The following is a 27,851-nucleotide window of genomic DNA, read 5'->3' as shown; positions in this document are numbered from 1 at the left end:
CCTGCCGGCTGCGGGGGACTGGCACGACCGCCATAATCTCAGCGTGTCCGAGTCCGTCCCCGCCTTCTGAAATCCTGTCTCTGAGATACATGGACACCATAACTTCACCAAGTGTAAAGAGAAGATTCAGCTTGCAGTGTGTGCTAGAAGAAGCAACACATTAACTTACTCTTTCTCCCAAAGAAGACTAAAAATAATGCAAGTCTAAAGGTGAATAGTAAATGTCCCACTTTTGCAAGGAATGTCTTTCCAGTCAGGATTTTTTCAAGGTCCGTTGGCAGGAGCTGATAACAGGCGGTATCGGAGTTTGGAACTTTGCTTTATCCTCATTGCCCCAGCGCCTGGATGCTGTTTCTTATAAAGGTAGGTCAATCCCATGTTGTTCTCTTTACCAACCCTTAATAGCTGTGACTGAGAAATCAAGCAAAATAGTGCTTATGAATTGGACTCCGAAAAGTTATAGGCCAGGAGTTTTGACTTTCAGGAAACATCAGTGCTCATTCACATACATTTAATTGAAAAGGGCTGGTTTTAATGTAGCCTTATAGCCCGCTGCTGAGGTCTATAATGGTTGTAAAAGGCACTGAGCCCCAATTATAGGCCCGAGCTGAAGGTAAGGGCCTATAAGGAAAGAGAAGGTCTTTAACACCCGGTATAGCCCAAGGTAGAAGGGCTATAAGGCTATTAGAACACTCCACCCACTAAGGGTAGACTGTTTTAAATTAAAATGGGAGAAACTTAAAGACAAACATTGGAACGTTTGAGCTCTGAGCTTATACCAGCCATTAAAAACCCAGAGCTACAAAGTTGTGTTCAGAGGAGCTCCCAACATTCCAATGTTCTAATACACTGGACACTTTTCAAAAGTTAAAAGGAGAACAAGGTGCCAAAAATCAGAGGAACATAAGACTTCCAATAGCTAAGATAGGTCCAAAACGTGACCAGCTGTAAATCTGCTAACCTATGTGACCAACCCTAAAGCAGTGCAAGTTTATGGCACCAAGTTTATCAGACGTCAAATGTTTTTCAGTCTTCAGGGGTTTCGCATTGTGTTTGCTGTCATGCTAGAAGTTACCACATTCATCCGCAGGGCTTCCACTAATTCATGCACAGCATTCCAATAGAACTTTAACGTAAGTCAGAAGGTTTGATTTCAGCTGAGGAACTTTGGTTTGGTTGTTTGGAGGGTCCACAAAACTGGGATGGGACTAAGTTAGGATGCCATTATGGTACTGGGCTGGTTCCATTTAATTTTCAGTAGCAAACTCCTGCTTTGGGAGTTTTGTTTTGAAACATTTTAAATGCTGTAAAGGTTGGAGGGCCTTCGTGTTTGACGGAGCTGTCCATCAAACCTTTACAACATTGAAAAGAAATGCCATGATGGCGGTTCCTGCCAATGTTAAGAGATGTCTGCAGGGGCGGCAGACAACCCTAACTTTGGTGGAGCATTTTACTACGTCGCCGTCATGGACACACAGCTGTCCACCAAAGCATAATTCAGGCCCAAAGACAACATATTTTCAACCCTCCAACCTACATGCATTGAATGCTTGCTGACCATGTTGACAACAGATTCAGTGCTACACATAGGGGTAGTAAGGGCTATATAAATGTTGCAATGCAATACAGTACAATAGCTCCAACACAGCAGAACACTCTCTGGAATTATGGTAGTAGGGTTATGCACACCAGTAACTCCATAATAAGGAGCTCTGACGAGGAACAATTTCTAGAGTAGGGGTTCACGCCACAATGGCTATAATTGTCACTGTGGACTCAGTCTCATCACACCATCACTGATAGAAGTGTTTTCTGAGCCCCAGGTAAAATAGCATATTGTCGTTTAGATGCTCCCTCTCCGCTAGGAGAAATGTCATATTATTCATCATTTGTTGCTATCTGGCAACCTCATGTGGTCTTTTGTGGTGACTGTGTAGTAGCACTGGCAATGAACCACACACAAAGAAAAATCAATCTCTCCAGGGTGAACAAACTGGGTTTTCCATAGGGAGTCACCAGAACTAACCTCCAGGGGTACAGAAAAAGGTTGTACCAAATTTCCACTACCCAGTAGTCGTACATAATGTACCAGAAATCTTATGCTGTGAGAGCTCCACATGTGTGGTCTCGTGAGTGGAAAACATTGCCAGCAGAAAGTTTTTGGTGGGAAAAGCAATATGCGTCAGGATGGAGCAGTTGCGGCAGGGAGCTCTGGATGTTCATCGGTACCCTCCCATGGTGTTGTTTTAAGAAGATGGACTCCTTAAATGTGTAGAATACTAAGTTAATTAGACAATAGTCTCAGCTGCTGCAATATGTGAGAGGTAAATCAAAACAGAATCATGAAAATTCAGTGTACCTTTATCTCTTAATGTCAAAGGAGGCCGTTCATTGTATTTTAGTTTGTGTGGGGGAGCAGAGGCCATTCTTGGATGCATAGAAAGAGACAGGCCCCAATGAAACTGGTCACACAGGCCGCTGGCATGAATATTCATTGGCAAATCTAGTGCCCGGAGAGGTGAAAAGCTGTCCCATGTGTTGTATTGGAGGGTTAAGCAGTGGTAGCAAGGCAAAACTTGCGGTGCTGATGGGTGGACAGGAACCATACTTGACCGGACAGAGGTTGGTGGACTGGTACTCCATCACATCCCTATCACTTACTACAAGTGCATTAGGAAATCTAAATCAGGCATTTGCCATTTTTCTTTTGGTTCTACTTAGATACTTGGGGGTTGGGAATTGAAGGACTACCAGGTCTAACCAATCTGCCCAATCATGCACCCCTGTCAACACAGTAGAGCTTACAGAGAGCCTTCTCTCGAGTCCACAGTAGTACCGGGGAGTCATATCAACCTTGAAAAATCTATTACTTCATCCTGCATTTTTATCCCTGGGTAACTTTACCAGCCCATTCCAAGTTCAGTTCAAAATGAGAAACAACATGCAGATGTGTTTTTACTTCACTTGATATCTACCGTATTTCTTCATTACTGACCTGTTTTATTTGTGCAGATTTCTACAGGTTTTACCTGGAGGAATTTGTACAGGGGGAAAAAGCAGAGATTGCAGTAACTTTGCAATCATTGGAATGCAAAATTGGATTCGGTATCGATAGCCGCTCCATGCACATTTCATTAACACGGATACTGTGTTTACAAGATGATGTATATATATTATGCCCGGCGGGTTTTTGATTTATCTCATCTGCAGTGTATAGTATATTTTTTTATGATGAAACTTTTTAATTTTTGGGAATTTTATTCATCACACATATGGTCTTTGTACATAGATGTTAATCCATGTGCCCGGTTGTGATCAGACTAAATTGCTGCTAAGTTTTTTTTTTTTTTAAACTCATCAGTGACTAGTTCGCTAGAAGAGACTATCAACGGGCTATTCGTAAATGTCATTGATATTGACTTACTTGTACTTTACCGTATGAAATGTATTTTTAAGATGTTCTCTTTTATGGCTGGTATACAGCCGAATAAAGAATATTTGATTGATTGAAAATTGGATTCATACAAGGTCTACACTTAATATCCTGTTCTCTGCTGCACACAGAGTAAGGCCTTTGTAGTCCACTTTATATTTGCTATTAGGCACTATCAAAATAAAGTCTGCCCGCACTCCCATTTGAAGTCTGGAAACTGTTTATGTGCAAAACAAAAATAAGAAGGAATATATAGGTTTCCATGTACAGTGCATCAATAGTGGTCATGTGATGAGACTGAAACAAATCAGTTACAAAGGTTGTCATTAAGAGTGGCCTCTTCATTTCGATGTGGGTCGAAGCAGGAGTTTCCACCCAAGATGGAATTACCAATAGAAAACTTTATTGCATGTTTTAAGAAAACCTTTGCAAAATACAGCAAATAAAAAGATTGTACTCTTTAATTTTTGGGGAATTACCAGGAATACTGTAAATTTGCATGGAGTGTGACATGAAATGCAACCGTTTCAGGTGATAAATTTACTAGGTAGACCAGGAGGATTTAGCTCGGAATTCAGCAGTGACATTTATAATCGGTGAAGAAATACTAATTTAAATGTTTTTACCCTTTCCATAGGGGTTAACCAGGAATACCACAGTGATTCTGCACACTGCAATTACTTATTCCTGCGTTTCTGGTAATTTCGGGTGCAAAATTACAGATCTGATATTATCTTAGTTTCTTGTCTGTGGGCCATAAGTCTGGTCCAGGCCCCCCTGGCTTCTGTTATCAGACCTTAAGTATAATGAGTGAGGGGGGGCAGCCTGTCTCTAATCTGTGTATAGAACATTCCAGCAGGGGCCTTGAGGGAGGAATGTGGCGGCTGAGGCATGTGCAGGGCGGCGGCAGCCATTGGACATGTAATGCACAATTAAGGGAGGAATGTGGGAGCGGTGGAGGCAGTGGGCTTTGTACCGAGGGGACCGGAAATTCTTCAACCCACCAGGGCCTGAAACCTAACCTTCTGGAAGTCTCCACACACTTGTTTCTTGACAGGAGGTAGACATTTCATTCCACGCTTTTGGAATTGTGTTTCCCTGACTTCATATATGAACATTAGGGCACGAGTGCCTGTAAAAGAAAATGCTGGTGTTTCCTCCAGGAGGGCTTTGTTGAACCTGCTTACCATCCTTTCAGAGCCACAAGAAATTAGGAACATCATGATAGCCAGGGAAAACAGACTTCCTATTCTGAGTACTTATACTTGAATAAATCTCTAACACCTGGATCCCACAGAGAAGCGTGCTACCCAACTGCAAAGTGGGTCAGCACCTCGTCAAGCGCTACATAAATGCTAATACAATACAATCCCACTAAATGCATCTCTACATTGTTAAGGCTCCACTCCCCATCCATCTTGGGCTTGGACAGAACTTCCTGAAATTCAGGAAATGTTTTTTCCTAAATCCTTTAAGGGATTGCCGTGCACCATACTCCTCTGCCATTTTGGCCACTGTTTATGTTACTAGTATCAGTTGACCACCCTTTTCATTTTCTTTTTTTGCAGTTTTATATAGCGCAAACTCGACCCCAATGTATTGGAGCGCTTTAAATGGGCACCAGTAACATTACACATGGACAGATTCATTTTGTTGTTGTTTTTTTGTGGACACGGGGAGATCACGTGATTTGCCCAGTGTCACAGGCTGTTGAGTCCACGCAGAGACTGGAACCTGGTTCCAGCTCCGAAATTGGGAGCTCATCCGTTAAGCCACACCCTCCCCCTTTCTTGCACCACTGTATACTGCTTGAAGCAGCTATAAAAGGATTTTTAGTGTTGTTATGTCCCACCTTCCATGAACAACAAGAGGCCATGCAGGTGTAGGATGCCTTTATTGACTTGCTCCTGGCATATGCAGTTGGGCCCCTTGTCGAGGAGCTGGGGTGCTGCCACTGCCCTTGGTTCTTCCCTTTGTTTTGTGTCCCTCCCCTTCCTGTCTCCTCCTCTTGCCGGAAGCTCCTGTTTGAGGTCACAGCTGGAGTGCTAACCTCTCCACCCTAATGTAATTCCTAGACAACATTACAAGTGTTACACAAAAAAATAATACAGATAAAAAAACATTTGAAAGAGCAAAAATACGAGCGAGGTCAGAAAATCCTTCCCATTTGTATTGAGAACATGGCTAACCCCTTGTGCACTCTCTTCTGTGTGCCTAAACTTTTACTGCATAATTTACAACCGCTCCAAACACCGTTCTGAACCTGATGTCCCCTTCAGTGGGTCTGAGAAAAACCAAGAATCAGACAGTGTTTCTTAGCAGATAGATGGATCTATCCAATAAACACTCCCTGGGTCTAGAAACAATTATCAATGATATCCGAGGTTGGTTTTACTGGTACCAGAGGTGTGCGTAAACCCACCACATTCCGTACCACCATCACCTGAGGGTTCATATGTGCTTCATGTCCACCTGTTTAAAATAGGATAGCTCTTTCGCTAATTGTGGTGCTCAATACTACAGACACTTGAAAAACAGACAGAAGGACACTACTAGAGACATATGAAAACAAGCATTGGCATAGCCAATAGGTCTCGCCTTTGGGACCTTATAAGTGTTTAGCCATGCAACAGTTGCATAACTAAATACTTATAAGGTCCCAAAAGCGAGACCTATTGACTATGCCAAGCGGCCGTGTGGCCGCGAAAGTGAAAGTGATCGCAATCGCGATCAAACATCAAAGCGGCCCTGCGGCCGCGAAAGTGAAAGTAATCGCGGCGCGCGCGGCCGCGCACATGCACTGTAGCTCTAGGCTGGCCTGGTAGCACTTTTTGGAGCCCTCTCAATAAGTCTCGCCAGACCAGCGCATGCGCTTGGTCAGGCGAGACCTAAACAGACAGAAAGACATGGTAACAGAGTTCTGTGTCTGTCAGTACCCCAGTGTTTTGACATGTCTACTTTCCATCACCAGGTATTCTCTGACTGAAAGAGGGATTCGTGCATTAAATGCTCACGGGAGACATCTGCAGTGACATGCATGCCACAAGATTTAATCTTGACAAGGTCAGCTCAGCCTTCCATCTATCCGAGGTTGGTAAATTGAGTACCAATAAATTAGGCAATAGTAGTATTTGTGTATACGAGTGAAAACACCTTACTATTATTATGACTGGATCACTGAACTCCCTGGATGGTTATCTTTGAGACAGAGAGAGGGTTCTGGGGAATTTGGATCTCCACACCGGAATGAAAATTGAGGCACCTGATGATGTGTGCTGAATACCTGGTGACTTCTTGATTTCCCTGATGCTCAGTCTCAGGAGTCTAACTTGGAGGCTGATCAGGAGGTGTTATCTCTAGAAAAGCCCATATTTTCGAGACGACTGTGGGCCTTTCACCCAGGGTCGGACTGAGACAAGAAATAGGCCCGTGCACCAAAATAAAAGTGGCCTGTATTAGTGAATTAGGTAACTAAAAAAGTAACTACAACACACACGAGGAGGGCCAAGAGGAGGTTTAAGGACCAGCATAGGCGCGCTCCCCGCTCTAAGAATCAACTCACACAAGAGCCCACGGGTCTGAATTATATGAAGGTATTTGAATGCAATACACAAAAATTGACACCAGAAAAGAAGCCACCAACATGTCCACCACCACCATGTCCACCACCACCACATCCAGCACCACCATGTCCACCACCACGATGTCCACCACAACATCTACCACCAAGTCCACCACCACCACATCCACCACCACCACCACGTCCACCACCACCACCATGTCCACCACCACAAACACCACCACGTCCACCACCACGTTCATCACCACATCCACCACCATGTCCACCACCACATCCACCACCACGTCCACCACCACCACCACGTCCATCACCAACACATCCACCACCATGTCCACCACCACCACATCCCCCACCACCACGTCCACCACCACCACATCCACCACCACATCCACAACCCCCACTATGTCCACCACCACCACATCCACCACCACCACCACGTCCACCACCACCACCATGTCCACCACCACAAACACCACCACGTCCACCACCACGTTCATCACCACATCCACCACCATGTCCACCACCACATCCACCACCACGTCCACCACCACCACCACGTCCATCACCAACACATCCACCACCATGTCCACCACCACCACATCCCCCACCACCACGTCCACCACCACCACATCCACAACCCCCACTATGTCCACCACCACCACATCCACCACCACCACCACATCCACCACCACCACGTCCACCACCACCACCACGTCCACACCACCACCACATCCACCACCACCACTATGTCCACCACCACCTCGTCCACTACCACCACCACGTCCACCACCACGTCCACCATCACCACCACAGCCACCACCATGTCCACCACCACCACGTCCACCACCACCACGTCCAACACAACCCGTGACAGGTAAAGTGTCACTGGAGGGCGGGGTAAAAGGAGTGTCAACCCCGGCTGTCCATGGGACATTTAAGGATGCATTGGGTGTGAGAAGACGGGAATAGGGGCTAGAAGTAATACACCAGACCCAAGATACATTTTGAAGAGGCGCAATGTCACAGGGGCTCCTGTAAAAGCACTTGCAGCATCTTTACCTCACAGTGGCATACCTGCTCGAACCACTCACTCAAAACAAGCATTGGCATAGCCAATAGGTCTTGCCGTTGGGACCTTATAAGTGTTTAGCCATGCAACACTTGATGTTGTTGCACCAAGGATATTGTGCTGGATAACTAAACACTTATAAGGCGAGACCTATTGGCTATGCCAATGCTAGTTTTGTATTCCATTCGAATACCTTCATATAATTCGGACCCGTGGGCTCTTGTGTGAGTTGAGTTAAGTAAAAAAATGACCCATGCTCGCAAACAGGTAATTTTTTGGTTGCTTTTTTCTGTATTTGGTTGTTCAACTGGCACTAATGTGGTGAGGTGTTTTCTCAGATAATGTTACCAAGTGTAAAAATTTAAAAATAATAAATAGTATTAAAAAAGTACAGCATTATGTCCCATAATTTGCCTTTTCTTGCAGCATATTTAGGCAACCATGCCGTATAATTCTGTGCTCCCCTGTCGCATAATTCCAGAGGCCCTGCTTCTAGGCCAGTCCGACCCTGCTTCACCTAGTAGTGCATGGAGACACCAAGGCATAAATGGACATGAAGTCTATCAAAATTTGGGTCTGTGCAAAAGTCCTCACTGGCTTAACCTCAGGCATGGAATACACCACCCTCGATAGAGTTGTCCCAGAGACCTGCTCTTGTCTTGTCCAATCCTGAAGACAGAAGGCATGAGTTAGGGTCTCTTTTGGGTCCTTATGTCACTGTGACGGAATGAACTAGGATGAGTCATTGTTATCTGCCAATCCACCGGGTTAAAAGTAGCCTGACATTCCCTTGTCTCCCAGCACTGTGGCAAAGGATGCCTCTGGCTAAAGACTAAGGGCCCGATTCCGATCCGGTTAGGAAAGCATTCCCACCTAGTGCCTGATTACGATGCGGTTAGGAAGGCCTCCTAATGGCATTTGCTCCTTCCAAATCGGATTGGGAACGTGTCTTCCCAATCGAGGGCCAGATTACGATTCGGTTAGGAACATAGGCTCCCATAGAAGTCAATGAGAGTCTAACCAATCGTATCTGGAAGCATCCGGATGCATCATACTCGGTCGGTCGGACTCTCCCGATCTGAGTCGGTCGGAAACAATTTCCAAACCGATTTGATCGGGAAGATTTCCTGACCGCATCAGAATCAGGCCCTTAGATGGGAGTATTTCTTTGTAGTGCACCATACTGCTTCTTTGTTGTGTGCGTGTTTCCTTATTGTATACATTGATATTTCCCCCTGGGATTATTTTCCTTATTGCACTCAGCAACATTTCTTTGATTTAAATACCGATGTTTGCTTCTTGTGAGCATCAAGGTATTCATCTTAGGTACATCAGTATTTCAGGATTGTGCACACTCAATTGTCTCTTTACTTGTACACCGAAATGTTCTTGCTGCATGCATTCTGCTCCTGAACCCACAAAGTGGGAATTCGAACACGCAAAAATGTTTGAGCACATCAGCTGGGTTACAGACATACACACCCTTGGGAGACTAGAATCATGGATGCTTTTGGGGTTTGTGGATACTACTGGGGTTCGTGGATGCAACAGGGCTTTGTGGATGCTACTGAGGTTTGTGGATGCTACTGAGGTTTGTGGATGCTACAGGGGTTTGTGGATGCTAGTGGGATTCCTGGATGGTACAGGGGCTAGTGGATGCTACTGGGGTTCGTAAGAACAGCAATAACCAAGAGAGACCAAGATGTGCAGCAAATCACCAGCAGCCTCTTGCTCAAGGATATGTACAAGCTGCACAGAGGCAGCAGCATAAAGCCATCACAACTAGTGCTACACAATACAGGTGACCAGTGAAGCTGCTTTCACGGTGTGCTGACGTCACTTCAGATCACGGGTCCGCACTGATCCAGGGCTGTAACATTGGCCTCTGTAGCTCCTGTGTTACACGGGCCCCCAACTCTTTGGGAGCCCTCAATCCTTCAGAGGGCCCTCAATCCTTAAGGGAGCAACTAGACCCAAGGACAACCAATATCTATCAGATATGGAAGACTAAGTGACCCCCTCTTCTCATTCTGCAGTAGGGATCCCGTCATTTCTCCTTATGCCACTGCATAGATCTCCTGGAAAATGGTCCTGGGGACAGGCATGAGCCGAGGCCAATAGGTGCAGTCCGGTCTGTCTTCTTCCGTGGACGTCACTCCCGAAGCACCGCCTCTGCCCGAGCTCTTGTCAGCTGACAGCCCTCATGGAAATGTTCTGTCTGTGTGCCCGACCAGGAGCCCGCCGTGGGGTCAGAGTGCAAGAATCGCCTCTTTGACACGGCAGATTTAAATGAAATCAGCTGTTCTCGCTCAGTGTTCAGCCTTACACAGTGTGAGGGTGCAAATGGGGGCATTTTCAATTAACACTTTTCACTGTGCGGTGTGGGAGGCCCAGTGGCGTAACACAGGCCTCGGCAGCTCCCGCGGTGCCCGGGGAGGGGGGCAAGCTCCAGGGGGTCTGCAGCCCAGTCGTCTGGCCGGAGAGCCCCTCACTTTTCGTTACCCCAGTGGGGAGACTCTCACCACCATGGACAAGGCATTAAGTCAAAATGGTGGAATTAGTGCACGAAGAAATTGTCTGAGGGGAATTTTCAGTTTGGAAACTCTGTTTCACCTGGGGTGCGAGCACTATCAAGGCAAACGGTAATCATGAAGGGTGGGGTCGCGGCTTCACGAGATAAGCTGTCCGCCATTTGTTAATTGGCCCTTTGCTAATCAAAAACATCCTACTTTACATGACATCTATAATTAAGTCACTAACAGATTTATGTCTGACTCTCTGGTCTCCTACACAAGGCACGCTAGCCTAGGAGGGCACACGTGGACGCCCCGCCCCTCGCACAGCAACACCAGGTATAAAGCCAGGACAGCAGGACATAAATGCAACAGGGTAAAACTGGGGCCTCGTTTCACAGTGTTAACCCTGAAGAAGGCCAGGCCATGCTATTGGACACTCTGTCTGGCCACTCAATCAGGGATCCAGAGGGCAGCTGGTATGGGCTGGGAAATGAAATCAGCTGTAGAACGTATTCTGAAAGTAGCTCTCGGTAGTTGCTCAATACGATAGAAGTGTTGATGTACATTTTCAAAGCACCCCATATCCTAGTTGCAATGGCAGTCACAATTCTGGACGCCGTTAAAATATTTATTTTTCCACTATACACCTTGCCAAATCACCTCAAGCAAATGTTTCAATTTTTCCAGCACAATCTTTCTTATGCACTTCTTCAGGATGTGGTCATGACGGCAATTAGTTCACCATCACAGGTGGAGTGGAAGACAGGTGTTTGGATGCAGGTGAAAACACGTGATTTCTTGCATTGTTTGTTGTAGTCTTTCCACAGCGGTTTCTAGTCTGTAGTCTTTCTTCAGTGGCAACTGCATTTCAAGGTGGTAGATGCACTGTCTGAGTTGCTATAAGTACTCTCTTTAATTTCAATAGGCTCTTACACTTGACCTGTATTTTCATACAGTTGGAGATAAGAAACTTATCGACACATCCCATAATTTAAAGCAAGTATTACTAACTGACAATTCCACTGGACTAATACAACACTATTACTCTGATGAGGATTACGTTCCGGTGTGCAGGCTACAAACCTATTAAAAATTGTTAGCAGCTGATTATAATACTGGTCCAAAGGGCTTTTTACCTCCCTTGTTGTCCTTCCTAATTAATCTGTGTAATGTAGCATGACTGGGACCCTTGACGCCGACGATTGTATGTACTATGCATGAGTGCTTGAATACCGGAGAGACGGCAAGGTCCTCATGCTGGGATTTGCCCTGGATGTATGTAGCCCTAAGGTCAGTGGCGGCTGCCTCAGGTCGGGGGTGGTGGGGTGGGGAGATGAAAAATTAAATAAATAACCTTACCTGTGAACACCGCCGCCTCTCCTCCATCTTCAGTCTCGGCACTTGCAGCACGGAACAGAAGCTCCCAGTCTCTTCTAGCCAATCACAACGTTGCATGACATTAGTTTTGTGATTGGTCTGAGCGGCCTGTTTGGCCACTCAGGCAGTGCCTGGGAGCCCGGGCATGGTGTCCACCCGGCTGTTCAACACAGTCAGGTGGAGAACACGCTAAGTGTGCATGACGGCCAAACCGTCTTGCGCACTTAGAGAGTGCAAACCACTCCTCCTCTCTCTGACATTGGCAAGACCAGCCCCGCCCATACCTGGCTTTGAGTCTGCACAGAAAAAAGAAAATGATAATAACGTCTTGTTATCATTTTATTTTTTTATTTTTTAGCACTGCTTAAAGAACAGTGGGGGACGTTCCTCCACCTTGGAGGAAGAACCACCACTGCCTAAGGTTTAGTGATAGTAAGTGATTCTGTCTCCCTTTGCCCCTACATGTAAGCTGCTCTGCTGCCTCCTGTAGAGTCCACTGTGAAGCCGGATTTGTGTGTCTGCTTTTTGATGCACATCCGCTCATGTAGCAGGAAGGACCTTAGGTTGCTTTATTGGCCAGCACTGAGTCAGTTTCAGCAGGTCAGGCAGAGACATGGCAGGAGCAGCACCTGAATAATGAATGTGTCAAATACACGTCTACGCATGCACACTTTACACAACGAAGATTGACTACCTGCTCACCCCCATTCTCTGCTGTAGTGAGAAAAATCCAGCGACATGGCCTGATGAAAGTCACTGAACAAACAAGAGTGACAGCTCCCCTGAGGCTGACAGCCAAAGAGCTGTGACACCCCAGAAATGAAAATGCACTTTATCAGGTTGGCCCCCTAATGTTTGGGACTAACTTCGATTTGAGTAGAAGGCTGAATTTAGGCCAACTACCCCAAGACGGGATTTAAGCTGGCACCTTTAGCACTTACAGTGTTCATCTTTTACTCAAGTACCTCTGACACCTGTGTAGAGGAATACAGGCATAATTTGTATCTGTCTCACTTTAAGGGGTCTTACCTTTATGGCTGAGGAAAACATCTGTGCCTTATCAACGCCAGAGGCTGAGATTGGCTCTGTATTACAATATCATACTTTAGTTTTCCTACTGTGACCAACACCAGAGTCTCTCTATCACTGCCAAGCTCAACACAAAAAGATGAGCCTCTTAAGAAGTAAACTCTAACACAACATGATTGCAGGTTCACAGCTTGCATCAACTCCATCGTTCCCTGGTGGCAGGTCACAGATTCTGAGCCCTGAGCCCCTCCACTTTCAATTGTGAACTCAACTCCAGCGACCAATCAAAGGAGAAAGACGCTAGTGGCCTATCTCCCACTGCAGACCTTCGTAGCTGATTAGAACCAGTTAACACGACCCAAAGATCCTCTTCGGAGATTGTGAGAAACCAGAGAGATTTTTCAGGTGTCCCAATCCCCCATGATCTTTCAAGTTGGGTGCTGCATCCTTCCCCTGTTTGCACCATCAATGCCTGTTCCTTGTGCAAGAAGTGCTTACACCTCCTATAAAGGCCTCCTGACATAATGCAAGTCAGGCACCACTGATCCACAATATTGTGGTACTAAGGTATACACAAAAGTGATGGATGGGATGCTTGAATTATTCTCAGCCACTTGTAATTACTTGGCCTGCAGCCCTATCCATTGTCATTTTGCACACCATGCTGCTTCAGTTTGGGCCCAGCCACATGCAAATCATTCTTGACCCTGCTCCAACGGGAACAGTCCAACAGCAGCCGCCAGGCCCTCCCTGAACCTGAATGCAAGCACCTCAAGACGAATTTCACCCTTATTCGGGCTCATCAGTCGGATATAGCTTGGATCCAGTGGCACGCAGGGGTGTAACACAAGCCCCCGCAGCCCCCGCGGTGCAGGGGGGGGCCCCACGCTCCAGGGGCCCCTTCACTCTAAGTGGAGGGAGACGGCTGCGTCTGCAAGGAAGCCTCTTCAGCCTCCCCAAGTCACCATAAATTAAACTGTGCGCGCACACCACGGTGACGGCATCTAAGCCCTCCGAGTCTTCCCTCTCTTTCTGTCTCGCTCCTCAGTTAGTGAAAACCGAGACTTCAAGAAACGAGTATTACCTTCTCTTTCCTCCTTTCGTTTATTTGCTCTCCTGTGAAATGGATCCAAAAAAGAATAACATTTTTGCTGGAAACTTGTCTTTTTCTGACACAAGTGCAGCCTCCGGGTGGAGGGAAATAAAACATTCCAAATGTGGAAAATAAATAACTAATTAAAGCAAGACAGAGTGGTTGCAAGGTGGCCAGATTTATTTATTACACCTTAACACATTAGCGCCACTTTACAGTGTTTGCCAGTGGAGTGATACTTTGTTTTCTCCTCTCTCTTTGAACAACATTGTTTTTCCTGAGTGGAAAAGTGCACCTTCCCTGGAGGTACTGAAATACCTGCTTGATGGGTGAATTGGAAAACAAAATGTGTCCAGCGACTGTGTGTTTAGGAATGTGATCTTTTTAAACCATACTGCCTATGTTTTGAAAGAATATAAGCAATGGGCACTGAAACGGGTCCCTTCCGGGCCCTGTAGTCATGGTCTTACCTTTTTACGCAAAAGCACTCACTAATGTCAGAATAATGAGTGTAAAAGGAAAAAGGTAACCATTTTGTTCCTGCTTACATTTCACATGATTTACTTAATCTTGCATTCCCTATGAGTGTTTGCTTTTTCTAGGATGTTAATTTTTTTTAGGCAGCATATTGATCTTGTCTAGAATTGAGTCACATCCAGGTGTTTATAGCGGGTCAGTGCGGTGCAAGTTTCTCTAAGTGGGGCAGTATAGTGTTCAGTGGGGGAGAGGATTTGGCGCTATGGTCAGAGCTGCTGAAGTGGAACTGGTGAACCAGGTTCCTCCTTAATGACCAGGCTCCCAGACCACTCTCCTGAGGGAGCACATTCCTGTGCTACACCTTAGAAGGCACTGCAAGATTTTAAAAGCCCTGGTGTCTTAGCACCAGCAGGTGTACCCTAGCAGTGGCAAGTGTGGATTAACTTTGAAGGCCTGTCCACCACTATCCATGAAGTTCAACTCCAGTCTTTGGGACAGACCTATGAAGCAGCACACCATAGAGTGGCAGTGACTCTGTCACTGAGGTCACAGGACCCTTGAGGAGGGTGGCTCTAGGGCAGTACGACCGCACCGGGTGCTAACTTCAGGTGGAGGCGTCGTGTTTGTAAGTATATTATGGTTTTAAAAGCACTTGCTGCCTCCTTCCTGGCCTGCAACATTTTTGAGCAACAATAAAAATGTCTTTAACTCCAGTGATTAATGTTCTTAGTAGAGAGAGATGGTGTTTTGTCTAGTGGAAGGTTTGACTCATGAAAAGGAATGGCAGAGGTGCAATGTGCATGCTACTAAGAACATGTGCCATGCATATCACAAAGTGCACACAGTATGAATAGGTCAGTGGGTTACTGCTTTTGTCAGAGAGACCCTATTGTTACTTGCAGTTAATAAGTTAAAATCCTAACATAGAACAGTGAGCTATTAACTGTCATGTAAGAGCTGCATGCAAACTCCAAGGTATAAGTTAGAGCGTTATGTTTTTATTCCCAGTTTTCGATTATCCTAATGTTGCAAAAAAGGGTTCATTTGGGTAGAAATCAATTCTGATTATTAAAGAGAACCCCTAACCATTGTATTATGTTTTTAATTCTGAGTTTGTGTTCCTGCTGACCAATCACTATTAAACTATGCTGCCTACTAGTATGGTTGTCATGTGACTCTTACACCGTATAATCCTTTGTCTTATGTAACATTTGCTACACAGTGATTTACACACATATGAATGATTGTCTCTGTGTAATATGTGTGATGTAAAGTGCTCTGATACCCTACACCAGAGGTCTTCAAACTTTTGGATGCCGAGACCCCCCTGTCAACATTTTGAGGCGTAAGGACCCCCTCTTGACAAAAATGTCTAAACCTGTTGACTAAATTGCGTGGGATGAAAATGTAAATAAGGTTATGTGATGCCGCGTATTTTTGGGATAGCATTGCTTCATTGTTTTGATATTTTTTACACACAGTAACGCTGAGGAAAGATTTCACCCAATCAGTACCCATTTATAACCAACATGCAATTATCATCAGAAAGATTTCAAGTCAACCTTTGTGAAGGGCCTTCCACTCTGCAGCAATACGTGCTGCCACATTAGAAGCTCACCTGGCCCTGACCGGAAGAAGCAGGGGTCCCTTAAAACCCTGGCGGTTTTGTGTAGAGTTAAGCCTTTTACCCATGCAGCTTTCCTCTCACCCCCTCCCTTCCATCCCTCTCTCCTCTCCTAACCCCGGATCCCTCTCTCACTTTGCAGGTCATTTTCTTTCACCCCTTTTTACAACTTCTGAACTCTCCCCATTCAACCTCTCACTTCACCTTTAATCACCTCTTGCCATTCTGTCCTTTCACTGCCCTCATCTCTAACAGTCTCTCACATTTATCTCATGGCCTCTCTGGCCCTGTCACCTCCCGTGCCCCTCAGCACTTCTCATTCACCTCGTCTCTTCATTCAAATTTTTGTCTATTTGTATCTTACACCTCTCCAGTCTCCCCATTCCTCTTTCACATCTCCCCTTTGTTCTAACAGAAGCCCTCACCTTTGGATCACACTCACTTCTTGCGTGTCCACACTTCTCTTCGGCAAGTCACATTTCTCCTCATCCCTGACCTCTTCAATCAAATTCTCTCACTCCCTTGCTGTCCTCTCTCATTTTGGGTGCAGATGCAAGTTCAGAATGGGATGAATGAATGTATGATTACTGATGGGCTTGTTTGAGTGAGTTGCATATTGAGTAGTGAGGGGGACAGGTGAGTGAAGTGTCACATGAGTGCAGGATGAGTAGTGTACTCGTGTGACTGCAGGTTGAGGTATAGTGTGAGCAGGACAAGTGCATTTTGAGAGCAGAGTGATCACTGTGAGTGCAGGGTGAGCGGGTGAATGGTGCAAGTGCATGGTGATCAGTGTGAGTGCATTGTGATCGCTGTGAGTGCAAGGTGAGCGGGTGAATGGTGCAAGTGCATGGTGATCAGTGTGAGTGCATTGTGATCACTGTGAGTGCAGGGTGAGCGTGACAATGAAGGGCGAGAATGAGGAATGAGTTATCTGAATGCAGGGTGCATTCCCAGACCTATGAAGTAACTCAGCATGTTATTGACGGGGCGTAGACTTTAAGATCTAAGTTAAACTATTGCGGCATTAATCGGGGATCGAGGGTGAAGGAAATAAATAATGTGCTGATCCTGCAACAAACTTCCAGTCCTATGGTTAGGGTTGCCAGCAGATTATTTTGGTGGCCCAGTCGGTACAAAAAAAAACAGTCACCTAAAGCGGTATTTTCAGCGCTTATCTGTGCATACTTCCCAGGGCCGGCTTTAGTGCTGGTGGTGCCCTGTGCGACCATGTTTGTTGGTGCCCCCCACAATGACCACCCCCACCACGGATTCTCTCACTAGCACCCTTTAACAGTGACCAAGTCTCCAGAACCCCACACTCTCAGATGCATTGAATTAGTTATATAGTGCCACTCATACCAGTGTAGGGTGTCCGAGCACTTTGTATCACACACACATTACACAGAGACAATCAATCATAAGTGTGTAAATCAGTGTATAGGAAATGTTACATAAGCCAAAGGACTAAAAGTATAGGAGTCACATGTCATCCATACTGGTAGGCAGTATAGTTCAAGAGTGCTTGGTGTGGAGAAGCACAAACTCAGAGTCGAAAAAGAAACAGCATAGTTGGGAGTTTCCTTTAATAATAAGAATCGATTTCTAGCCAAATTAACCCTTTTTGCAACATTAATCAACGGTCTAATAATGTATTCTTTGTAGTGTGCATGCTGTTCTAGGATGAAAGTTAATAGCTCACTATTCTCTATTAGGACTTTAAGTTATAAATTGCAAATAACAAAAGGATGTCTCTTTTGAAAGCAGTAACCTGCTGATCTCTTCACATCATACGCACTGTAATCTACTTGGTACACGTTCTTTGCAGCAGGCATATTAACCCTCTGCACTAACATCACCCAAGTCAAAACCTCAACTATACAACATTCTGATCTCTCTCCAGGAAGATAATTAATCACACCAGTTATCTTGACATTTATGTGAGGCCTGGTAATTGCCGGGAAAGAAACGCTGCAGCAGGTGCTTCAAAAGCACAATAAACTTTCACGCACACGGAGCCCCCAGGAAGCCAACTTTGTATTCCTTTCCATGAAATGCATTCTCACACTATGGCAGTGAATGTAAAATCCAAATGTAAGGAAACGGCACAGTGGGGACCCAGGGGGTACTGGAACCAGCAAAAAAACCTAAGCCTCTGTCAGCAGTTTACAAAGGCATGTTAAATGGTCTTTAAAGACCTGTGAAAAAACATGTGGCGGAGATAGGAATCCAGACACTGCCCAGCTGAGCCCCCAGCAGCTCAAGTTTCACTGCAGCAGCCCGGGCTGAGACACAGGACGGGGGGGAAGGGGGGGGGGCCTGGGCAGAAGTGTGACTGGGACGGCGCGACCCCCTTTGCATCACTCCACGGCCCCCCTGGGGGTCGCGCCCCACAGTTTGAAGACCCCTGCCCTACACTGGTATTAGTGGTGCTGTAAATTTTCTGACACTTTATTATTTTGAAAGTTTTACACATGCTAACAGTCTCTGCAAAGATTTTTCCTTATTAGTACTAGTGGAACATACAACTGCAGAAATGAGAAAAGTGACCAGTCAACCTTTGCAAAGGGCCTTCCACTTCACAGCAGCACAAGTCACATTTTTTAGTAACTTTTGATGTGTTTGAGCTATGAATAATTTATTAGTTAAAATCGTCAGATTATGCAGCAGATGATGTATTATGTGGCAAATATGGCAAAGCCATAGTTATGTGGAAAACATTTGCAAACTAAGATATTTTTCCATTCATGTTTGAACTTTCTCTCTAGGCATCTTGAAGTTGGAAAACTCCTGCATCCATCCCAAACTGGGTTTTGCCATTATAAGGGACTGAAACAGCCTTACTGGCAGTCGCGGAAGAGTCTAAAAGGATTCTTGATGCAGGTGGTTCTCTAGCCGTGATATTGTTAGATCTCAGCGCGGCATTTGATATGGTTAATCACTGTATCCTAATGCATCGACTCAAAGATCTGGGTGTGACAGGAACAGCCCTGAATTGGCTGTGCACTTTCCTTGAGGGTAGATCCTTCCAGGTCTTCGAGGGCGAGGCCATTTCAAGCCCTAGGCCCCTTTATTGTGGAGTGCCTCAGGGGTCCTCCCTGAGTCCCACTCTCTTTATGGTTTACATGGCTTCTCTCGCAGACATTGTTCTACCCTTTGGGGTGCATATAATTACATATGCCGACGACACTCAATTAGTGGTGGCATTTAACTACAAAAGCAGTTCCCCTACTTATCTTGGCCCATGCCTCGAGGAGGTGATGAGGTGGATGTGCCATTCCCATCTAAAACTGAACGGTGATAAAACCGAGCTTATGTTGCTTGGTAATCCCTCCCCCCTCGAGGTTTCATCTATCTGGCCAGCATGTATGGGCCCTGTGCCTATCCCCAAATCCGAAATAAAGCGTTTGGGTTTCTGGCTCGATTCTGAGCTTAGCTTTTAAACCCAAACAAGGAAAGTTGTTGCCTCCTACTTCGGTATTCTAAGACTGCTGCGTAAAGTGTTGCCTTTGCTACCCCCTCAAGCAAGAAAGCTCGTGGTCCAGGCACTTGTCTTATCCCGCCTGGACTATGGCAACGCTCTTTATCACGGTGCTCCCTGTGTGGTCCTTAAGAAACATCAAATCATGCAAAATTGTGCCGCAAGGATTCTTGAGCGTACTCCAAGCCGCCAGTCAGCCAAAGCTGCACTTAGGTCTTTAAATTGGCTTTCTATTCAGGAAAGAGTCCACTTTAAAGCCCTCTCCACCACCCACAAGATGCTAGGGGTGTTGGACCGGCTATCATTTCTTCCTTTGTCCAGCCCTACCAAGCCAACAGGCGGTTACGTTCAAATGACCTCCACCTGGCGTCTGTTCCCAGAATCAAGAGGTCAAGAAGTGGCGGCCGGCTCTTCTCTTGCAACGCCGCAAAACTCTGGAACTCCTTGCCGCTTCAGCTACGTAAAGAGCCAGACCACACCGTCTTCCGCAGGAGGCTCAAAACCTGGCTTTTCCCTAATTGATTGCCACAGCTTAGTGCGGTTTCTGCCCTAGTGCTGGGATGCCTTCGGGTAACCATGCGCTTTATAAATGCTATTTCATTTCATTCATTTCATTTCAGCTGCTCTAGTGGAAAAAAGGAGGAGAAGTGCTGATGACAGAAACTCCATGGCTGGGAGACAAATGGCTTGTGAATCCACTTGTAAGGATATTTGGGACATTCTGTGATTGGAAATGTATCCCACTTTGTGAATGTATTTTAATGTCAATAACACATATTTAACCTTAAATAAACATGTGTATCTATTGGTTAAATTAAATAATGTAATAAGCTGTAACCGGTTAGTGAAATGGGAAACGAATACTAAAAATTGGGATATTTTGCTCTTTCTGCCACACCTCTCACTCCGCCCACTGACCCAATCCATTGGTTATTCCTGCCATCTGATTCTCCTCCCACAGTTCATCTACATTTTTTCCCCCACTTCGACCACTGCCTGGCACTGACATGCATTAGAGACAACTGTGGGCTTTTACCACTGGGTCTCTTAGAGAATGACACCTCAGGTCCATACACGCGGGCTAAACACAGCACGTTTCTGGGTTCTCCGCACAACGTGTTTGCTATTTGACGCCGGACTTCTGCAGCATGTGTTGAGGAAATTAAACATCCCCTTGTGCTTGTATAAAACATAGCTGCCAAGTGGCATTGGCACCATGTAGTGTTCATTTGTAGCTTTTATCCAACAACACTTTGCATGCTGGAATGTTTAACCCCTTACTTAGATGGTCACAGCACAACTCCCAGAATGCAAGGCGCTGTTGGCTTAAAATCCAGGCCTGGCTGGTGGTGTCACACGTGACGATAGAGCCATTTGGAGGCAATGGTGAATCTGTAATTTAGCAGGCGTGCCTATACTCTTAGTAGATTGTATATACCGCCAGTGTTAACACACTGAGGTCTGAGGCCTCTGTTTGTTATGAACTAAGGCCCAGTCTGGTGGTTCAGGTCAGTCCTTGTGAGGGAAGCTGCTGGACTTGTTTTTACCATGCACTTTGAAAGTATGTTCACCTTGATGCAAGAAGAAAGTTGGATTGTTTTACAAAACATGCTTGATTTTTGTATATTGCTGGACTGGTGATTGCTTTATTTTGCACTTTGAAAGTATTTGCACTTTTTCTTTTGCTTTACTAACTACAGTTTGTATAGATTGTCATTAGGTACTTGCTGATATGGTTTGTTTTTATTCTACATGCAGTGTTATTCATGGTGTATTGCATGCACTTGTCTGTAATACGTGTACCTTAAATCTTGTATTTAGCATTGATTACACTACAGAAATGATCAATTAAAACAGACAAACATCTGCATCAATGTTCTGAAGCATCCAAACAGTTTTCTTCCTCAGCCTTGTTTGCCTGCCTGTTTTGCAGTGCTTACTAATAAAGACATTATGATTGAAATTGCTTCCTCAGTTCACGTTATTATCATGCACAACCCTTGACAGTCGCTAGTGTGTGGCATGCAGATAATTCACCAGTCTATTTCTCTTGACTTTCGCAGGATACTGAGTTATAGCTTGTGTACTTCTCATGTATATTGTCAGTCGAATTTTCATGAAATTTCAGGTTTGGGTTGGTCTTTCAAAGTTTCAAGGTATTGGCAATTCTTTTTCAGACCCTTCATAGTTGTTCTTTGTACTTCAGCCATAGGCAGTTCCTGAGACAATAGGATCACTCCTTGGCATTGTTCTGATTGCTGCCTCAGTTAAATAATCTGCTTTTGACAGTATTGTTACAAATGGCATAGCTGTATGTTAAGAGTGTTTCCCACTTTCTCATTAGAACTTAGAGAAAGACAATATAGAGGCATTTCATTTAAATGTTGGAGGTTTCAAATCAAAATATACTAGATTTCTGGGTGGTAGGGCAAAGTGGTAGATGGAGGGCCGCACCGCCGGGGGAGGGGGGCCCCCTCCATGTGCTCTGCAGGGGGCCCCCTCAAGTTTTGTTACGCCACTGGTGGCACGGTTTGCACTAGGACCACATCTGGGCCTACCCGTCCCACTTAAGGCATCACACCTATGTATACAAAAAAGTGATGGATGAATGCTTGAATTAATCTGAGCCACGGGTAATTACTCGGGCTGCATTCCAGTCCATCGTTATTTTGAACACAGTGCACCTCAGTTTGGAGCCAGCCATGTGCAAATCAGTCTTGACCCTGCTCCAATGGGAACAGTCCAGCCTGAAATGCCAGGCCAGGGCCTCTCTGCACTATAACTCAAGCAAGCCGAGACTGATTTTATACTTATTAGGGCTCTTCAGTCAGTTATAGCTTGCTCCCACTGACACAAAGATGATCTGTATCGCACACCCAATTATAAACACGGCTACTGCAGAAGAGGGTGAACTTGACAGGCAATTGTACACCAAATCCTGTGTTCCTGGCTAGAGTTTCATGGTCATTTGCAATTGTACTTTTTGTTCTGTGCAATCCCCCTGCAGAGCACACTGAAGTAATAGAGTAACTTGGTACATGTACACAAATATCTAATTCCATAAAACTGCTTTCTCGGAACAGTAGTACTGCTTGGACATACTTATTGTGAGTGAGACATGAGCTGCCTGAACTAGGTGTTCTACCCAGAACCACCCTCCAAGAGAACCCTTGACTGATCAACACCATTGACCTCTGAAGGTCAAATCCTAAATAAAACATAAAGAGAAATTCAAGGAGCATGCAGTGTTATCTGATTCAAGTGTTGCCAAGAACAGAAGCAATACTTGCCAAGATTGGAGTAAAGGCCCCTGGGACACACAGGCCTAGGAGAACAGGGCGGCCAGGCCCTATCAGCGTGGGCTTTTTCTGAGCAGCCCCTGTCCCTGCAAATGATGTTCCACAGTATAAACAGGTTCCAGTCAGCCAGTGGCATCACACAGGGCCCCGCAGCCCCCACAGTGCAGGGGGCCCGGGCTGCAGGGGGCCTCCTCAGCACAGTACTCTGGCCTCCCGATTCAGTCCGGAGGGGGCCCCTTCATGTACCCTGCAAGGGGGCCCCCTCAAGTTTGGTTACGCCACTGCAGTCAGCCCTGTCAATATACAGAACGTTCTCGGTGTGACGTCTTCCTCTTGTGTGTGTTTGTGGAGAGAAGCTTACAAAAAGCACTGTTAGTGCAATCCATGTAAAATTTACTTCACACAGGAAGTGCACTTTGGGGAGTGAGGGAGGCAAGAAAGTGGTGTGGATGGTAAGTGCATGGTATTTAAATGCCTGTGAAATCCAACTCAGAACACGGGCGGCCAATATTACGAGGCTGAGCTCAGGAAATAGCACAGAATGAGATCAGAACCACATTACTCCAGCTAAGCGATGTTGCTCAAGGGACAGATCCCCACTCACCCTCTTTCCTCCGTCTGAGGCTCCAGGGGAAATCTGATTGGCTGTTGTTTGCGTGTTATTTATGTCTACAGATTCTACCCAAAGGGTAACATTTTTTCCTGTACTGGTCAGCAGTTTGTACCTCTGGAGAGGTGACGTAGCGCATCGTTGTCGAAATAATACTGTGTGCGCAAAGGCGAGATGACAGTGCCAGAGTAATATTAGAAAAATATTTGAAAATAACAGGCCTTAAAAGGGAGGGAAAAGAAAAAAAATTGTTCATAATTCCACAGTGATCTAAATGTCAAAAATGCAGGAAAGATGTCAGACATGCCATTCGCGCACTCAGTACACGTGCGCGAGGGCGAGCGCTGGGCCAGCAATCTGGATTTGTTTAAAGAAAGGAGAAACATATGAGCTTTTATGCAACATTTTTATCCGTGGTGGTCTGTGGGGTATTACATATGGGTATAATAATCTGCACCTTGGAAGGGAGCGCGCATTCTTGAGTCAGTGACATCATGGGACACATTCCAGATACGCTGTAGCGTGCTTTCGATGTGCAGCAATGGCTGTCTTGTGATCACAAATCAGGCCTCAGACAAACACAGAGCTCTGCCTGGGATTGATTGGCCTTCGTCCTGGACGTTCAGAAGCCTCTCTGTGATTTGCGCTCGGCCCACGCGCCCTGAGGTTGTCTCCGTGGCTGGTTGTGCCTCAAGCACAGAGGTTTGGTCTTAGGTTCCATCTTTGCCTTAGGCATCCAGAGGCCTCTCGCTTCGATTATCTGAAGCTCAAGGCATGGAGGACGATGTATCGTAGATTGATCCTGCTCTTGGTCATAGGCATCTAGATGCTTCAACTTGTGATGGTCTTCACCGTTGGCACCCAGGGACATCACTCTCCTGTCCTCGTCACGGGGCTATTGACGCCTTCCTTTTTTGATTGATCCTTAAAAAGTGGCATGTAGTGGCCTCTCTCTCTGTGGATAATCCTACCATGCGACATGCAGAGGCACATCTCTCTCATTAGTCCTTGCCTTAGCCATGACGGGTTTACTGTTTGTGATTGTTGCTTGCTCAAGGCAGCCAGAGAAATCTCTCATTGGCCCTCCTCGCTGACCCGAAAGGCCTTTGTTTGTCATTGGTCCTCAGAATCAGGTCTCCTACAATCCCCCTCTGTGACTGGCCTTTATCTCAGACTTTCAGTGACATCTCCGTGATTTTCCCTCACGCCAGCTGAGCTTCTCCCAGGCCTCTCATTATGAAGGTTCCTCACATTGCGCGTCTAGAGCCTCTTCTCCAATTGGTCCTCGTCTCAGGATTCCTGATCTCTCTCTATGAATCTTCTTCATCTCAGGGTACAAATGTATTTTTTTCTGTGACAGGTTGAACCTGTGCTAAACAGGCCCTTCTTTTTGGCTTTGTGTTATCTAGGAATCAATGTGGCTTACTTTTGTTTGTAACATAGGAAAGTCCCTTGTGGGTTACATTTACATGCACTTACCTAATTGCATTTACATTTAATAAATTACACTTTGGAAGCTGCTATGGGTTGGCCACTCACTTCTCTATATGCACTGCTTATTCTCTTTCCTTTATTTCCAGAAAATGCAGACCTATCTTTTATTCCGATAAGCAGCGGTGTCTTAGATCATAACTGTGTACACCACAATGAAGCATCACGCCTACACACCTTGCAACACCAGGATAAGTCTGCTGACAGAACATTCATCATTCCTCCCGTAAGTATCAGCATTAGACTGTCTTACAACCGTGCACATGTACTTGAATATTTATATCCCACTCCAAAAAGGCGCCATTAACTCTCTCTGGCTGCTGCTTTGGGCCTTGCAAACTGGACTGGCCCGGTGAGGAATGGATTAATATTGTATCATACAGGGCAGCAGGTAATTGTCATTTTTAATGTATATTGAATTAGTAATTGATGTTGTTTTGGTTATCCTTAAATAAACCAGACAGCACCACCTTGTGGCAGATTGCCACAGGCACCAGTGTTGACAGTTAAGTGCCGAGACCCGGAAACCACCGGCTCAAATTAAGCACTACACTTCACACTGATTAACATAACATTTTTTATGAAATCTTTATACCTTGTTTTTTATTTGAAAGTCTTATTGCAATGGTGGCTTTTGACTGAGTCAGCAAACAGAACAGACCAGGTTAGATTATTTTCTTTGCTATGTTTTCTAGCTGTTTTACTGTGGTGCCCAGTGCCCTTTAATCATCCAACACAGGAAAAACCACGAACAGTGTTCCAAAGATATTTCCATTCTCCTCTTTTCCAGGTCCTCCACTCGTTCAGTTCTTCCCTGGTGCCTCCAGCTTCCTCGCCACCAGTTCTTCATCCCAGGAAAACCACTAGGTAAGTATTAGCGCCAAGGAAGGTATTACTAAAGGAAAAAAAGAACAGAAATCATCATTTTGGAGTGTTTCTTGCTCCTTTTTGTTTTCGAAATCAGTGTATTGACCCTGTCAGAGTCTTTTACTTCTATTCTGGTCCTTCAGGTTTTACACCGGTCTCATTCATCTAAGATACGCCTTTCTCTTTCTTTTACCTTTACAAGGCCACACACATTCACTAAACTTTCCTTTCCTCTCTCCCTTTGTTCTTATTTTGTCTCCATAATGTTTCTTCTGATAAAGTTTCTTCTTTACTTTTACTCAGGCTGAGAATATGTATATTCTTTCTTAAGAATCCTTTATCCAACAAGTACTTCTTTCAAAATAATCCATATTACATGTGTTGGTCTCTTATGTTCCAAAATCAAAAGCACAGAAAAAACACAAACATTGCCTATTTTAACTATCCCCACCCAGCCTGGCTCCTCTTTTACTGCATTCTCTTCTTTATTCCCCGCTTATGCCGTGCACCCCTGGATAAGCCATGGGTCTCCAGTGTGTTGTGGTGGGAGGTCTTGCTCATTGGTGGAAAGCTAGTGACTTCAAACCAGTTTCTCCACTACTCTACGCCTTTGGATTCATTGCGGTCCGTGGTCTCCCCTGCTATTGTAGGGTTTCTCTGCTGATACATTTCTCTTCTGGTCTGCTGATGGCTCCTTTCCCATTGCGACATGTCCCCATAACTTTGCTTGGTCTCCTCTCCATTTGACTGTGATGTTGCATCTCTGCTACAGGTCGGTGAGTCTCCTGTTATTTGTTTCTCGGTGTTCCTCTCCTCACGCTGTGAGGACTCTTTTTATAAATAATAACAAATAAAATCTTTATTGAAAGTCTTGTATGGTATACTACATATTGTTAGGTCCCACCTTCAAAACAGCGTATGAGCTGTCTGCTGTGACACAAATTGTCATCTTACACTGGGCTTAGAGCTCACCCATTGCTTACCATTAGTTGGTTTAATTGTGACTCTCATTTGCTTGTTTCTTATTCATTAGCTTGTGTGGGCTTTTCTTCCTCTTCATTCGTTTGTCCCTTCCCCGGAGCATGGCACATTATTTGTGTAATTCCAAAGCCCAGTTTTCATCCATTACTTTTTCTTTTTGTTGAATCACTCCATAAGAATGCATGTGTTTTCCAACTGTCTCCCTTGAGTACTTCCCCTTCTCTATATTTGTGCTGCTCTTTCTCCCTTCCCTGACTCTGTGACACACTCAGCCTTATGTGCTTCTTCCCCATGTTGCTTTCTCGACTATTTGCTTCTCAGCCAACTCCACGTTGTGCTCCATCATCTGTTTGATTTCCAGACCGCTCCATGTTCCTCTCTCGCTGTTTGCCTCCCTCCTGAGTTGCTTCCTCATCCGCCGACCTCCTTTTCTTCCACCCGTCCCCTTTAGGCCTTCCTATTGCTCTCCTATTGCTTCTCCACCCCCTCTTTTCATGATTTCAACCCCCCCGTGTTGCTTCCCCCACACATGTTGCTTCACCCACCCGCTTCTCTTTGTAGGCAGCACATGGTTGGTGTGCACAACTACAAAATGACTTTTTTCCATAATGCACAGCATCATGGATGATGTACAGCATGGCTAAAAGCATTAGCAACCCCAATAGGTCATAGAACTACTGGCTTTGGCAGTGCTTGCTTTAAATTGGAAGTTGGCAACAAGGGAAAGATTTTTCGACTCAGTATTCTGTTGACATCATAAACAACTCATACTTTGTTCTCGTTGTCCATGATGTCACTCAAAAGAACCCTTTACTGGAAAATATCTTTCTTTTTCATATGCTTCCACCAAATTCTCAGATTTCCGGGACATAAAAGCAGGCCAGGTACCAATCAGCAACAGCAAATATCTGTATCTACAACCAGTTT

General features: G+C 45.4%; 1 long non-coding RNA gene across 1 annotated transcript; it reads left to right on the top strand.

Moving 5' to 3' along the window:
• On the top strand, positions 1 to 25,945 carry LOC146811039 (uncharacterized). Its single transcript, XR_014966678.1, has 3 exons — positions 1 to 363; positions 25,166 to 25,302; positions 25,867 to 25,945. It is a non-coding gene; the product is annotated as an uncharacterized LOC146811039 (long non-coding RNA).
• Positions 25,946 to 27,851: the final 1,906 nt, after the last annotated feature.

This window comes from Triturus cristatus, chromosome 7 (genome assembly GCF_964204655.1).
Source record: "Triturus cristatus chromosome 7, aTriCri1.1, whole genome shotgun sequence".
NCBI classification, from domain to species: Eukaryota; Metazoa; Chordata; class Amphibia; order Caudata; family Salamandridae; genus Triturus; species Triturus cristatus.
The sequence above is the reverse complement of the archived record's forward strand: the minus strand, read 5'-3'. Positions and strand labels throughout refer to the sequence as shown.